Source organism: Dromiciops gliroides, chromosome 3 (assembly GCF_019393635.1).
Source record: "Dromiciops gliroides isolate mDroGli1 chromosome 3, mDroGli1.pri, whole genome shotgun sequence".
Classification (NCBI taxonomy): Eukaryota; Metazoa; Chordata; class Mammalia; order Microbiotheria; family Microbiotheriidae; genus Dromiciops; species Dromiciops gliroides.
The window spans coordinates 532,723,559-532,737,782 of NC_057863.1; the positions used below are offsets into that span (position 1 = coordinate 532,723,559).

The window sequence follows — 14,224 nt, forward strand, 5'->3', positions numbered from 1 at the left end:
TATTTTATTTTTTTCCTCATAGTTCAGTATTTTATTGTTTTCCAATTACATATAAGGATAGTTTTCAACATTTGTTTTTGTAGGATTTTAGTTCCAAATTTTTCCCACCCTTCCTTCCCTCCCTCCTCCCTAAGACAGAAAGCAATCTAATATATATGTGCAATCACATTAAACATATTTCTGCATTAGTCATATTGTGAAAGAAGTGTCAGAACACAAGGGGAAAACCTCAAAAAAGAAGGGGGAAAAACAGCCCCAAATTAGAAACAGTATGGTTCAATCTGCATTCATAAACCACAGTTCTTTTTTTCTGGATGTTGAGAACATTTTCTATCATGAAGTTCTTTGAACTTGTTTTGGATCATTGCATTGCTAAAAAGAGCCAAGTCTATCACCATTGTTCATCACACAATGTTGCTGTTACTGTGTACAATGTCATCTTGATTCTGCTCCTCTTAGTCAGCATCAGTTCATGTAAGTCCTTCCAGGTTTCTCTGAACTCCTCCTGCTCATCATTACTTTTCACATTGATTTTTTTAAAAAAAATTTTGTTTGTTTGTTTGTTTTTTGTTTTATTTTTTGCGGGGCAATGGGGGTTAAGTGAGTTGCCCAGGGTCACACAGCTAGTAAGTGTCAAGTGTCTGAGGCCGGATTCGAACTCAGGAATTCCTGAATCCAGGGCCAGTGCTTTATCCACTGTGCCACCTAGCTGCCCCCCACATTGATTTTTTAAAACTTTGTGTTCTAAATTTTCTTCCTCCCTCCTTCCTCGTCCCTCCCTATGAAATCCAGCAATTCAATATAAGTCATGTGCAGCCATGCAAAACATCTACTTATCAGTCAGGTTGTGAAAGAAAATAGACAAAATACCTTTAGAAAGAGAGTCTAGGGGGCAGTTAGGGGGCACAGTGGATAAAGCACTGGCCTTGGATTCAGGAGGACCTGAGTTCAAATCCAGCCTCAGACACTTGACACTTAACTAGCTGTGTGACCCTGGGCAACTCACTTAACCCTCATTGCCCTGCCCCACCAAAAACAAACAAACAAAAAAAAACAAACAAAAGAAACAGAGGCTAACAAATAAAATTATACTTCAATCTGTATTCAGATACCATCAGTTCTTTCTCTGTTGGTGGTTTGCATTTTTGATACATCCTTCTGAAATCATCCTGCTCATCATTTCTTTCACAATTACTATTGCTAATTGTATTACTCTCCATCTTGATATTTACTCTATTTTCTATCTTCCTTTGCCCTATCCCTCCTCAAAAGTGTTTTGCGTTTTACTGCCCCCTCCCCCAATCTGTCCTTCCTTCCTTCCCCTCTCCCCCCTCATCTCCTTGCCCTCCCATTTTCCCTTAGGCCAGAATATATTACTATACCCACTTGAATGTGTATGTTATTCCCTCTTTAAGCCAATTCTGATGAGAATAAGGTTCACTCACTTCCCTGTTCCTTCCCTGTCTTCCCCTCCACTCCATAAGCTTTTTCTTGTTTCTTTTATATGAACTACTTTTCCCCAGTCCACATCTCCCTTTCCCTTTCTTCCAGTGTATTCCCCTTACCCCTTAACTTAATTTGAAGATGTCATCATGGTTCAGCTAGGTGACACAGTGGACAAAGCACCAGCCCTGGACTCAGGAGGCCCTGAGCCCACATACGGCCCCAGACGTAAGCCACCCCACCCTGCCTTCCCCACAAAAATCAAGGATAAATAAAAAATAAATGCTTTACAGATATCATCCCTTCATATTCAATTCACACCTCTGCCCTCTGTCTAAATATATTCCTTTCAGCTGCCCTAATACTGAGAAAGATCTTATGAGTTAGAAGTATTATCTTCCCATGTAGGAATGTAAACAGTTTGATCTTTTAATATCCCTCATGATTTCTTTTTCCCATTTGCCTTTTTATGCTTCTCTAGGGTCTTGTATTTGAAAGTCAAATTTTTCTGTTCAGTTTAGGTCTTTTCATCATAAATGCCTGAAAGTTCTCTTTTTCATTGAAGTCCCATTTTTCCCCCAATAGATTATATGCAGTTTTGCTAGGTAGGTGATTTTGGGCTGTAGTCCCAGTTCCTTTGCCCTCCAGAATATCATATTCCATGCCCTCTGGTCCTTTAATGTAGATGCTGCTAGATAGTGTGTTATGCTTACTGTAGCTCTACAGTATTTGAATTCCTTTTTTCTAGCTGCTTGCAATATTTTCTCCTTGACCTGGGATCTCAGGAATCTGACTATAATACACCTGGGAGTTTTCCTTTTGGGATCTCTTTCAGGACATGATTGGTGGATTCTTTCAATTTCTATTTTACCTTCTGCTTCAAGGATATCAGGGCAATTTTCCCTGATAATTTCTTGGAAGATGATGTCTAAATTTTTATTTTAGTCATGGTCTTCAGGTAGTCTAATGATTTTCAAATTATCTTTCCTGGATCTATTTTCCAGGTCAGTTGTTTTTCTAAGGAAATATTTCATATTGCCCTCTATTTTTTTATTCAATTGGAATTGCTTTACTGTGTCTTGTTTTCTTATAAAGTCACTAGCTTCCATTTATTCAATCCTAATTCTTAGGCAATTATTTTCATCAGACAGCTTTTTTTAAATCTCCTTTCCCATTTGCCTTATCAAGCTGTTGAATTTTTTCTCATGACTCTCCTGCATTGCTCTCATTTCTCCTTCCATTCATTCCTCCATCTAAATCTTTCTTCTATCTCTCTTACTTTCTGTTTAAAGTCCCTTTTAAGCACTTCCATAGCTTGAGACCAATTCATATTTTTCTTGGAGGCTTTGGATTTTGGAGCTTTGACTTTTTTTTATTATCCGTCTATTGTCCACTATCTTTTTTGCCTACTCATGTTGACCCAGAAGTAGATGTCTGATTGAAATCTGATTCTCTATGGTCATAACTGTAATGATTGGAATGATGCCACCTGCTGGAGACTTACTGTAGAAGAGTTCCACCCATGAAGCGAAGGTCTTTGAGGGCAAGACCAGGAGTCTTTTCTTTGGCATCAGGAAGTGACGTTGGCTAGTGAGAGGAAGAAGGAAGGGACTAGCGCTCTGTCTTTCTCTCTTTTCCTAAGAATGTTGGTGGAGAGGGGAGCTAGAAATGTGCTCTCCCTTTAATAGATAGGAATCTAGGCCTTTCTCTCTTTACCAAATTCCTATTCTCCTTAATAAACGCTTAAAAGTCTAACTCTTGCTAAAGCTTATAATTTATTGGCGACCACTCATTGGATATTTTAGACAGACTAGCTAGAATTTTAGCCCTTAATATAAGTTTGGTGTGCCTGTGCCTCTCCCCCACTGGGCCACCACTATTCAATTTGGCCCACTGGTTCAGAACCAGGGTGTTTGCCCCAGCTCCAACAGAAACTGCAGCCACTTCACCCGAGCCAACCACCAAACCCCCTCACTGGTCCACAAGCTGAGCCTCAGAAGAAGCCATTGGTGCTGAAGACTCCAGGTACTGGAGGCATGGTTTATTCCTGGCTGGGTCTGGACCACACACTGAGCTCCTCTTTCAGCCTGATCCGCAGGTGATCCAGTTGCCGTCTTTGGCTGGAATATAGTCTCACTCTGTTCTTATGTGAGTTAGGCTGCTCTGTTTTTTTTTTTTAATGGCATTATTTGGGAGTGAGCGGACAGGTTTATTAGGAGTTTGTGAGAGTCACAGCCTCTCCTCCACCACCTTGGCTCTGCCCCCACCCCTTTTTCCCAGGAATTCTTGATGGGCTTGTGTCGAATTAGCATTTTTCTCTTTGAGGCTTTGCTTGTAGCTATTTTCATGTTGTTGTATTCTTCTGAGTTTGTTCTTTGGGTCTTCCCTTCCACTGTAGTAGTTTTTGTGTTCAAGTTTTGTTGTTGTTGTTTGTTTGTTTGTTTGTTCATTATCCCAACCTACTTCTATACTTTTACCTTTGTGTTAAAGTTTGGCTCTGCTTACCTGGAGGTTTGGAGGCACTGTCCCAAACTTCAGGCTTTTTCTGTTTCTGTTTTCAGTGTTAGTTCTGGTGGTTTGCAAGTTTCCAAGGTGGTGTGATTCAGGAGGAGGTACCATCACTGCTCTCTTGGTCTGTACTCTGATCTTTACCCTGCTCCTCTGCAGCCACAAGCACTAGCATTCCTCTTGGCCCTGGAATTGTGACCAGGACCCCTGTTCTCCTGTAGCCATAAGTGCTAGTGCTCCTCTCCACCTTGGAACTGTGACCAGGGATCCTGCTTCCTTGTGACTGACTATGAACATTCCTATCTGCTCTGGAACTTTGACCATGAATTGAAACCCAGAAATACGTATGGGCAGTAGAGGTGCCAAACAGGGCCAAGTCCTGCACCCACTAGTCAAAAAAGACTTCACTATTATCTCTTTCTAAGCAGTTGTCTGGGCTCCTTACTGTCTTTGGACTTAAAACTCCTGAAGCTGTTGCTGTCTGTCATTAACTGCCTCTAATGCCCACTGCTGATGCTGTCACCTGTATGTGTTCCAGACTGACCTCAACCCCATCATCACAAATCTCTCCTGCCAACCTCCTAAGCTGTCTTGGAATGGAAAAATATCTCATCCTAATTTATTGTTGACTCTGTCACTCCAGAATTTGGCTTGAGGCATTATTTTTAATTTGTTTGCAGGAGAATGTTGGGAGACCTCAGCTTGGTTTCTGCCTCCACTCTACCATCCAACCTTCCCTCCACCCTCACCTTATTTTCAACATATCCTGTATATACTCTCTTTTTCTTTTTCTTTTGTCTTTTTTGTCTTTTTTTTTTGCAGGGTAATGAGGGTTAAGTGACTTGGCCAGGGTCACACAGATAGTAAGTGTCAAGCATCTGAGGCTGGATTTGAACTCAGGTCCTCCTGAATCCAGGGCCGGTGCTCTATCCACTGTGCCACCTAGCTGTCCCCTATACTCTCTCTATAGAAGCAATTGATGATAGGTATAGAGTCAGAAGACCTGAGTTCAAATCTAGCCTCATATACTTACTAACTGTGTGACCCCAAACAATTCACTTGATCTCTTTCTTCCTTTTTTTTTCTGTAAATGTAAAATGGGATTAATAAGAGCACATACCTCTCAGTGTTGTTGTGAGGATCAAATGAGATATTATTTGTAATAAAGCGTGATTGGCACAGTGCCTGACACATAGAAGGCAATATGTAAATGCTTATTCCCTATACATCTTGATTATACATAGTTGTTTACATGTTGTCTCCCCTGTTAGACTGTGAGCTCAAGAACTGAGCACACTTTCTGGCACATAATAGTCACTTAAAAATGTTTATTAACTTAGTGGTGATTTGTGGATTTACTCAATCAATGTATTATATCCAAATTCAAAAGTTGATGTTAGCTTTCTGTTATTATCTCCTACAATATGGTATTCAGGTGTTTAAATTTATTATGGTTTTGTGGGAGTGGGAAGAGTTGCTTCTGATCCTTGTGCTTTCTCTATTCATTCTCTATTCAAGGTCAATCACATTACTTTTATTGGAATTCATGTGTTCTTTCAAAATTGTTTATTTTTTCTGGTTCTCCTCTGACAAATTTTCTTCTACTATTGTATTTTGAGGTTCCAAAGTTGTTGTTTTGTTTTTAAGGGCCTCTGTTACTTGGGAACATTTTTCTATCATATTTTCTAACTTGATTTCTCATTTTTTTGTTCTTGTCAGTCCTGATTTGTGAGCTCTGATTTCTGCCCTGAGGCCAGTGTCACTGAATCAAAGAGTACAGGAGGGTAATAGGATATAAAAAGCCTGAAAAGGTAGGAAGGGGCTAAGTTAGGAAGGGCTTTGAGTGTCAAACAGCATTTTCTATTTGCTCCAGGAGGCAATAGGGAGCCACTGTAGTTTATCGAGTATGAGGGGTGACATGCTCAGACCTGAACTTTAGGAAAATCACTTTAGTGATTGAATGGAGGATGGATTAGAGTTGGGAGAGACTTGAGGCACACAGGGCCACCATCAGGCTGTTGCAGTAATCAGGTGATGAGGAGCTATACAAGTGTGGTAGCAGTATTAGAGGAGAAAAGGAGGAATGTACAAGCGATGGTGCAAAGATAAAATTGACAGGGTTTGGACATGAGGGGCTGAGAGATAACGAGGAATCTAGGATCATTCCTAGGTTGTGAGTTTGTGGGGCTGGGAGGGTGATATTGCCCTCTATAGTAATAGTGAAGATCAAAGGGGGTGAAGGTTTGGGGAGAAAGATAAGAAGTTCTCTTTTGGACATACTGAATTTAAGGTGTCTGTGGGCATCCAATCTGAGATGTCTGAAAGGCATTTGGAGATGTGAGAGTGGAGGTCAGCAGAAAAGCTGGGGCTGTATAGATTTGAGAATCATCACAATAGCAATGTTAATTAAATGATACAAGTTGATGGGATAGTCAATTGAATTAGTATAAAGGGAGAAGAGAATAGAGCCCAGGACAGAGCCCTGAGGGGCATCTCCAAGTGATAGGGCATGATCTGTAGCAGGATCCAGCAAAGGAGACAGAGAGGGCACAGTCAGATAGGTAGGAGGAGAGCCAGGAGAGACTGTTGTTCTAAAAACCAAGAGAGAAGAAAGTATCAAGGAGGAGAGAGTGAGAAATAGTGTCAAAGGCCAGCAGAGAAGTCAAAGAGAATGAGGATTTAGGGGGGAAAAAAACATTGAATGTGGCAACTAAGAGATCACTAGTGGGGCAGCTAGGTGGCACAGTAGATAGAGCACCGGCCCTGGAGTCAGGAGGACCTGAGTTCAAATCCGACCTCAGACACTTGACACTTACTAGCTGTGTGACCCTGGGCAAGTCACTTAACCCCAATTGCCTTACTAAAAAAAAATAAAAAAATAAATAAAAAAAACAAGAGATCACTAGTAATTTCAGAAAAAGTAATTTCACTGAAATGATAGGGTCAGAAGTCAAATTGCAAAGGTTAAGAAGAGATCAAGAGGAGAGGGAGTGGGAGCACTTACTGAAGACAGTCTTTTTGCAGAGTTTACTTAGCTATAAGTAGAGGTGTTAACATTGATAAGGAGTGGGGCCATCTCATTATGTGACAGGGTTGAAAGAGGAGATGGAAGCAGAAAGCATATTAGTAATAGGAGATGAGGAAGAGGGAAGTGGAAACTCATAGTAGTGAATGGTTTGGTTTTGTTTTTTTCTGTACACTATGAGGCAAGGTTCTCATCTGAAAGAGTTAAGGAGGGGCAGCTAGGTGGCGCAGTGGATAGAGCACTGGCCCTGGAGTCAGGAGTACCTGAGTTCAAATCCGGCCTCAGACACTTAACACTTACTAGCTGTGTGACCCTGGGCAAGTCACTTAACTCCAATTGCCTCACCAAAAAAAAAAAAAAGAGTTAAGGAAAGGGAGACATGGGAGGCTCCAGGAAGGTTGAAAAGGTTTGGAAGAGCCACTGTGGAGAATGTGACAGTGAGTTGATAAAGGGGGTATAGTTGGATTGCCTAGCAGCAGTGAGATTGCACAACATAAATTTGTGGTGGACCCAGTCAGAATGGTTGTGTGATTTTCTCCATTTTCATTCAGTAGTCCCCATGAAGGAGCTAAGGTTGTGATTCCATGCTGAGGCTTAGTACAACATAATCAGAGAATTAATGAGGGGCCAGGGACCCAAGAGAAGAGGAAATGTAGAGGTGAACTGGTTCACTAAGGCATCAATATGGGGAAAAGGGGGAGAGAATGGCTAATGAAGGGGAGACAGCCTGGGAGAGACCTGAAGAATCTAGGGATTGGAGGTCATGATGTGGACAAAGAGTAGGGTTAGGTAAAGGGAAACATAAAGGGAGATGTGAAAAGCCAGTAGATTATGGTTAGATAGGGTGATCTCAGAATTCTTGAACATGTAGCCAATTCAGCTCCTGTTACTGTGAGGCCTAAAGAAGTTGGTTGTTGTTTTTGTTTTTCCTCTTCAAAGAGAGCTCACACTTCTTAGGTACAGTGTCTCTGATTTGTAGGTTGCTTATCAGGGTTCCCAGGGTCTGCTACTCTCTGAAGCCTGCCTCTCTTCTCTGCTTTGAGGAGCCACACTCTTCAATGCAGCTCCCTCCCTTGGGTAACTGTCTCTTTCTGTGTCTGTTTGGAGTATGTGTCCCTGACTCCATTAGATGCAATGTTTCCCACTGGTTGAATAGCTCCCCTTCAAAACCACCTGAGCAAAGTGGGAGGGAGGGAGAAGGAGGAGGTAAACTCTTTCTCCCCACTGCCCCAGATAAGTCCGTACTCTCAAACTGAACTCTGTTCTTAGGGCTTAGCTATTTAAAACCCTGTCCAATGAGTCTGGTCCCTTTAATGACATCAGGTGCTTCCACATCCTAAAGAGATCACAGGGTGTTAGAACATTAAAACATGAAACCATCATCATATGTGATGACTTTCTATATCTATATAAGCTATAACCGCTTACATAAGCTGGGAGGGGATAACATACCTTGTTCTTTCATTATTATTATTATTATTTTTATTACTACTACTAATAATATATCTCTGGAGAGTCAGCATGATGTGGTGCATAGAGAACCAGCCTTAGAGCCAGGACCAACAAGGTTCAACTCTCATCTCTGACATATACTGGCTATGTGACCCTGAGCAAGTCACTTACTCAATGCTCTAGCTATCTCTCTAAGCCTAGAGGTTGCTGAAAGGTTACCTGCCTGCCTTGGTAGAGGAAATTCCCTATGCCAGTGAAATCACAGGTCCAGTTCTGTCCCTATCCTGCTGAGCTACAAGCTCACATTTCTGTCTCCTGAAACATTTTCATCAGGAAGTCCCAAAGGTACCTGAAACCCAAAATAATGTCTGTTATCTTGATTCTCCAGAAACTTCCCTGTTTCTGTTGAGAACATTGTCATCCTTCTAGTTATCCACCTTCACAATCTCAGTCTTCATCCTCATTTGGTCACTCTCACTCCCTTACTCCTCACATCCATGCAGTTTCCAAGTCTTGTCAATTCTACCTCCTCAACATCTCTTTCATCCATCCCCTTCTCCTCACTCACATAGCCACCACCTTCATTCAGGTCCTCATCACCTCTCACCTGAATTTTTACAATACCCTCCTAATTGGTCTCCTGGCCTTTTAGTCTCTCCCCTCTCCAACCCATCAGTCACAGATCTGATCCTGTCACTTTCCTTGTTGCCTCTAGGATAAAATAAACACCTCCACTTGGCATTTGAATCCCTTTATAATTTGGCTTCAATTTATATTTCTAGGCTGATATAATCTAATTTTAGCCAAGCTGTTCTACTTGCTGTTCTTCAATCTTCCATCTCCATTCCATGCCTTTGTACAGGTTCTGCCCCTTGCTTTGTATAAGTTCTTCCACTTTGCCTCCACCTGCCTTTTGGAAATTATAGCTTCTTTCAAGGGTCAGTTCAAGTGCCACCTTCCAAATTAGGTAGATCCCCCACTCCCCAAATTGTTGGCACTCTTTCCCACCGAAGTTATTTTGTATGTATTTTGGGTATGATTTATATTTATTTATCTGCACATATATTGTTCCCCTTTCCCCCTCCTCCCCTCACCCCACAATAGAATGTAGGCTCCTTGAAGTCTGAGACTATTTGGCTCTTAATTTGTAACCCCATTTCCCAGTGGCTGGCATACAACAGTCACTTAATAAATGCTTGCTGAATACAAATAAATTGAATTAAATTGAACTCGGAGGAATTTGTGTGGCATCTCTGTAGCATGAAGGTGGAGGGCTGGTTGAATAAAGAAGATAAAAACAAAAAATGAGGAAGGTCTGGCAGGTTTGTCCATTTGTATCATAACTAAATTCCATGACTCAGAAAAATCCTAAATTCAGAAATGGGGCAAGTCATATCAGTGCCTTCATCATATTCGACACTAAAACAGTCATTTTCAAACCATCTCTGGGGATGAGGCAGTGCATTTTTCACACCTCTGTCACTTCGGGTTTGTGGATTCCAACCACATGGCTCAAGAATAGATCATAACCACTCCTCAAAGCCTATTGGGATGTGTGTGTGTGTGTGTGTGTGTGTGTGTGTGTGTGTGTGAGTACTTGTGCGTCAAAACACTCATAGGTTACACAGAGACTCCACAGCACATACTGCTGCAAGCCGACCAAGTTCAGGACATTGAGAGTTAACATTCTTTCTGCCTGCAGTTTCTAATGGCGGTTCAGCCTTAATCTCCGCATTCCTGGCCTGTCGTCGGCTTGCCTCACCACTCCAGCGTGCCTCAGTGTCTGTTTTGTATTTAATTTTGCCCAGCATTGAAACACCATATGAGATCTATCTGTGGTTTTACTATTAGACAATAAGTAATATTTGAAGGGGGTGGATGCCCTCCCCTCCCTGGGGAGAGGCTGGGCTGGAAAGACAATGCTCGACTTCATGGAAAAAAAACCACACATGCATAGAACCCAGTAATTTGCTTTAAAACCCCAAGCCCATGAGAGACCCCATATTTTCACATTAGAAGGCCTCTTCTGTTTTCCCTAATCAGTAAACATATGTTCTTTATGGAATCAGCCCAGCACTTTTCGAGGCCGTTACTATTTCTGTAAGAGAGAGGGGTGGGGGTGGCAGAGGTCAGGAAAAAGTGCTAAATGGCCATGTGAATGCAGCACTATAAATATTTACCCAGAAAACCCTATCATCTCTCATCTTCATGGCCCATACCAGAAAGACAAAGTGTGACTCTTTGAACTGACGCATCTCTGTCTCTGCCCATGTCTGAATTTGGGCAAAGAAAAAGCATGAACCATTTTCGAGATGGAATGCTGGCTTGTAAAGCTTATGCAATTCCGTGCTCCGAGGGGATGGGCTTGATAATGTCCTAAGTAACTGTATATTGGCCTTGGGTTAATGTCTCTCCTGATTATTGCAAAGGCAAAAAAGAAAATCCATTCATTTTTTACAAGCATTCCAAAAGAAGGATATTTAAGCTGTTTGTGTGATTTTCTGAGGCTTCCTCTGAGTGTGTGTGCAAGATTTCTGGCACTTGGGGAGAAAAGATGTCAGCACGTGGAGGTTTTTCATTAGATGGATCCCAGAATAGAAGGTGTAATCTTATGGAAAAATGTTAATCCCTGGCAAAAGGGAGAGTAACATGAACAAGAGATAGCCAAGGGGTGTGTGCTATACCTATTTGTTTGTAAGCACAGGCAGGGCAGGGCTGCTGGGCCCTTCCTTTCCAAATTTCGACAGGAGCCAGAACTTCCAAGAGACGTCATGTATGGTGGTTGTTTTTGCAGCCCCTCTAGCAATTATTGGGGAGCATTTACAGGATTGTTTTGTATGTTTCCAACTTCTTTTCTGAGAAGAAGGGCTGAAAAGGGACATTGTAGGTGCTAGGAGGACCACAGAGGCAAAGAAGTTCAAGATAGAATTGTTTTGCCCTGAAGGAGTATAGCGGTTAGCTGGGGAGACAAAATGTTAGTCTTTTATTTGCTGTGGTTACAAGGTGATATTCCCCCAAATATCTTTACTATTCAGCCTGTTGGATGGTTTCCAAATTCCTTCTTTTATTCACTCTTTTTGGTTAAAATATGAATGTCACCTGGAAGAGATTATACTTATTCTGTGTGCCGCTACAAATAAGGAAACTAGCATCCATGGACAGAAGTTAAAAGTAGACAGATTTCAACTAATGAGTAGTGCTCTGCAATTATGGAATGAATCAGTTGCCTTCAGAAGCAGGAATCTTCCAGTATGGACTATTTTTAGGCAAAGGCTTAATGACCATTTATTGGGGATGTATCATGAGGCAGAGGATTGGATTAAATGAATGCTTAGATCCTTTCCAACATAGATTCTATAATTCTATAAACACTCTAAGTACATTGTTTATTAGACAAGCCAGCCAGTCACCCAGAAAGACTCTAAGGGAATGGGGCAGAAGACAAATGCATTTTAACTGGGTGGATTTAAAGGAAAAGGTCCAAGGTGGCATGGCAAGGTCCATCAGTGGGAAGTAGTATGAAGCATTGGAGTAACTGTAGGAAAGTGACAATAAAATAATAACAGCATTTATACCACACTAAAGTTTGCAAAGCACTTTAATAAATAGGATCTCATTTGATCCTAACAACCCCAGGAGGCAAGTTCTTAATAATATCCCTACTTTCTAGGTTAAGAAACTGAGGCAGCAGAGATTTATTGACTTGTCTAGGGTCTTAAAAGTAGTGTCTGCTGCTGAATTTGAACTCCAGTCTTCCTGTGTCCAGGTCCAGCATTCTACTGACTACACCACCAACTGTATCTGAGTGAGGCTGAAAAGAAGATGTAGTCACAGAAAGAAGACATGAAAAAGCACTGACGACAAACCGTCAACACCATGGTCTTCTAAGAGCTATCTCTGAAGATTGCAAATATGTAAAACAATTAGAAGACAAAGCAAAATGGTGAATCACCAAGTGCTAGATTGTGTGGGACAGGCTATAAATGCTGTTATCTAGCATATAGTAGGTGGTTAATAATTGCTTATTGATTAATCAATGGCAAAAAGATACTTTGGACAGGAGATCTAGATTATAGTTCCAGCTCTTCTATTAATTAGCTCTGTGACCTAGGGAAACTCACTTGTCCTCCCTTGTCTTCAGTTTCCTCACCATTCAAATAAGGGGATAAAACTAACTAACTTCTAAGATCCCCTCTAACTCTGAATCTGTGATGCAAAGATCTCTTCCATGACTCAGTAATTCTTTTCTTCAGAACTAAGGTATAATCAGTTAATCTCCATAAAGGACATAGGACTTGAGTAGAATTTTTAAAAGAAGTATAGAATTTGAATTATTAAACAAAAAATTTAAAAAAACAAAAAAGAAGGAAGGAGTAGGCATTCTAAAAGAGCACAGATAAAAGAGAAATTATGTAACACTCAGAGAATTTGTCTTTCATTGCAAAAGAAATAGTTGTCTTCTTAAGTGGACCCAGACAAGCTATATAAGCAGCCAATGAAGATGCAATTACTTGGCAAACTTTGGGGATCCCATCCTGGGGCCATTATCCAGGGGAGAAAGTCAGGTGTCAAATTTAAATCCATTTTAAAATTCCACAATATACTCAACACATTACACTTTCTCCTGGTTGAAATGTGAAAATGTTGACACTATACATTCCAGTATGGGTAGGGGGAGGGGACAAACTTAAACACTTGTTGACCTAGACTTAAAATTGCCACAGAAGGGGGAGAAGATAATCTTTGTCTATGCCCCTTTATGGCTTCCTTTTATTCCTAATAGAATTCTGGTGGAACAACAATGATGTCTTAATATAATAGTAATGGGTGCCCTCTATGATAGTTCAGAAGATGGTGTCAAAGGGATTTGTACTTCTGAAACTAGGAATTCTGATACAGAAATGATGATGCTTTGAGTACCTAAGTGAGTCCAGGAAGAATATATTTGCAAGGAGGACTGTGGGTCTTATGAAAAGAGTTATAACCTGAATGGAAGTAAGGAAGGGGAAAGAAATGCTCCCTCCATACAAATGCTGAGCCAAATAGCACATACTACATTAAAGTCAGTTGAGTGGCAAAATGGATAGAGAATTGGATAGGAAATTGATAGAAATCAGAAAGATCTGAGTTCAAATCCTGTTTCAAGCACTTCCTACCTATATGACCTTGGCAAGTCAAATGACCTCTCTCAAGCTCTTCATTTGTAAAATGGGGATAATAATAACTGTCTCTGAGGGTTGTGGTGAGAATCAAATGTAATAACGTATGTAAAACACTTTATAAGCTTTAAATATTATTGCTATTATTAAGGGTAGTTAGGTGGCACAGTAGATAGAGTGCAGGGCCTGGAGTCAGGAAGACTCATCTTTCTGAGTTCAAATCTGGCATCAGACACTTACTAGCTGTGTGAGCCTGGGCTAACCACTTAACACTGTTTGCCTCAGTTTCCTCATCTATAAAATGAGCTAAAGAAGGAAATGGTAAACCACTCCAGTATTTTTGCCAAAAAAGCAACAACACAAAACCCAAATGTGGTCAGGAAGAGTCAGAAATGACTGAAATAACCTAATAACAAAAAACAACATTACTATTACTATTATTGTTATAAACAGTGAAGATGTCAAATGATTCAGCCAAGATAAAATTGAGAAAGAGTACCACTAATAATATCCATGGCCTCAGATGACTCTACACAAAAAGTCAAACGATGGAGTGATGTGAAGAATGTGCTTCACATACAGTACAGAGTTCAGCAGAATCACAAAATTACAGAATGTTTACAGTTGGAAGCTGTCC

General features: G+C 40.9%; 1 pseudogene; it reads left to right on the forward strand.

Annotated features, from left to right (window-relative positions):
* The first annotated feature begins 3,479 nt into the window (after positions 1–3,479).
* The window catches only part of LOC122747895, a 37,829-nt pseudogene continuing 27,084 nt past the window's right edge, over positions 3,480–14,224 (forward strand).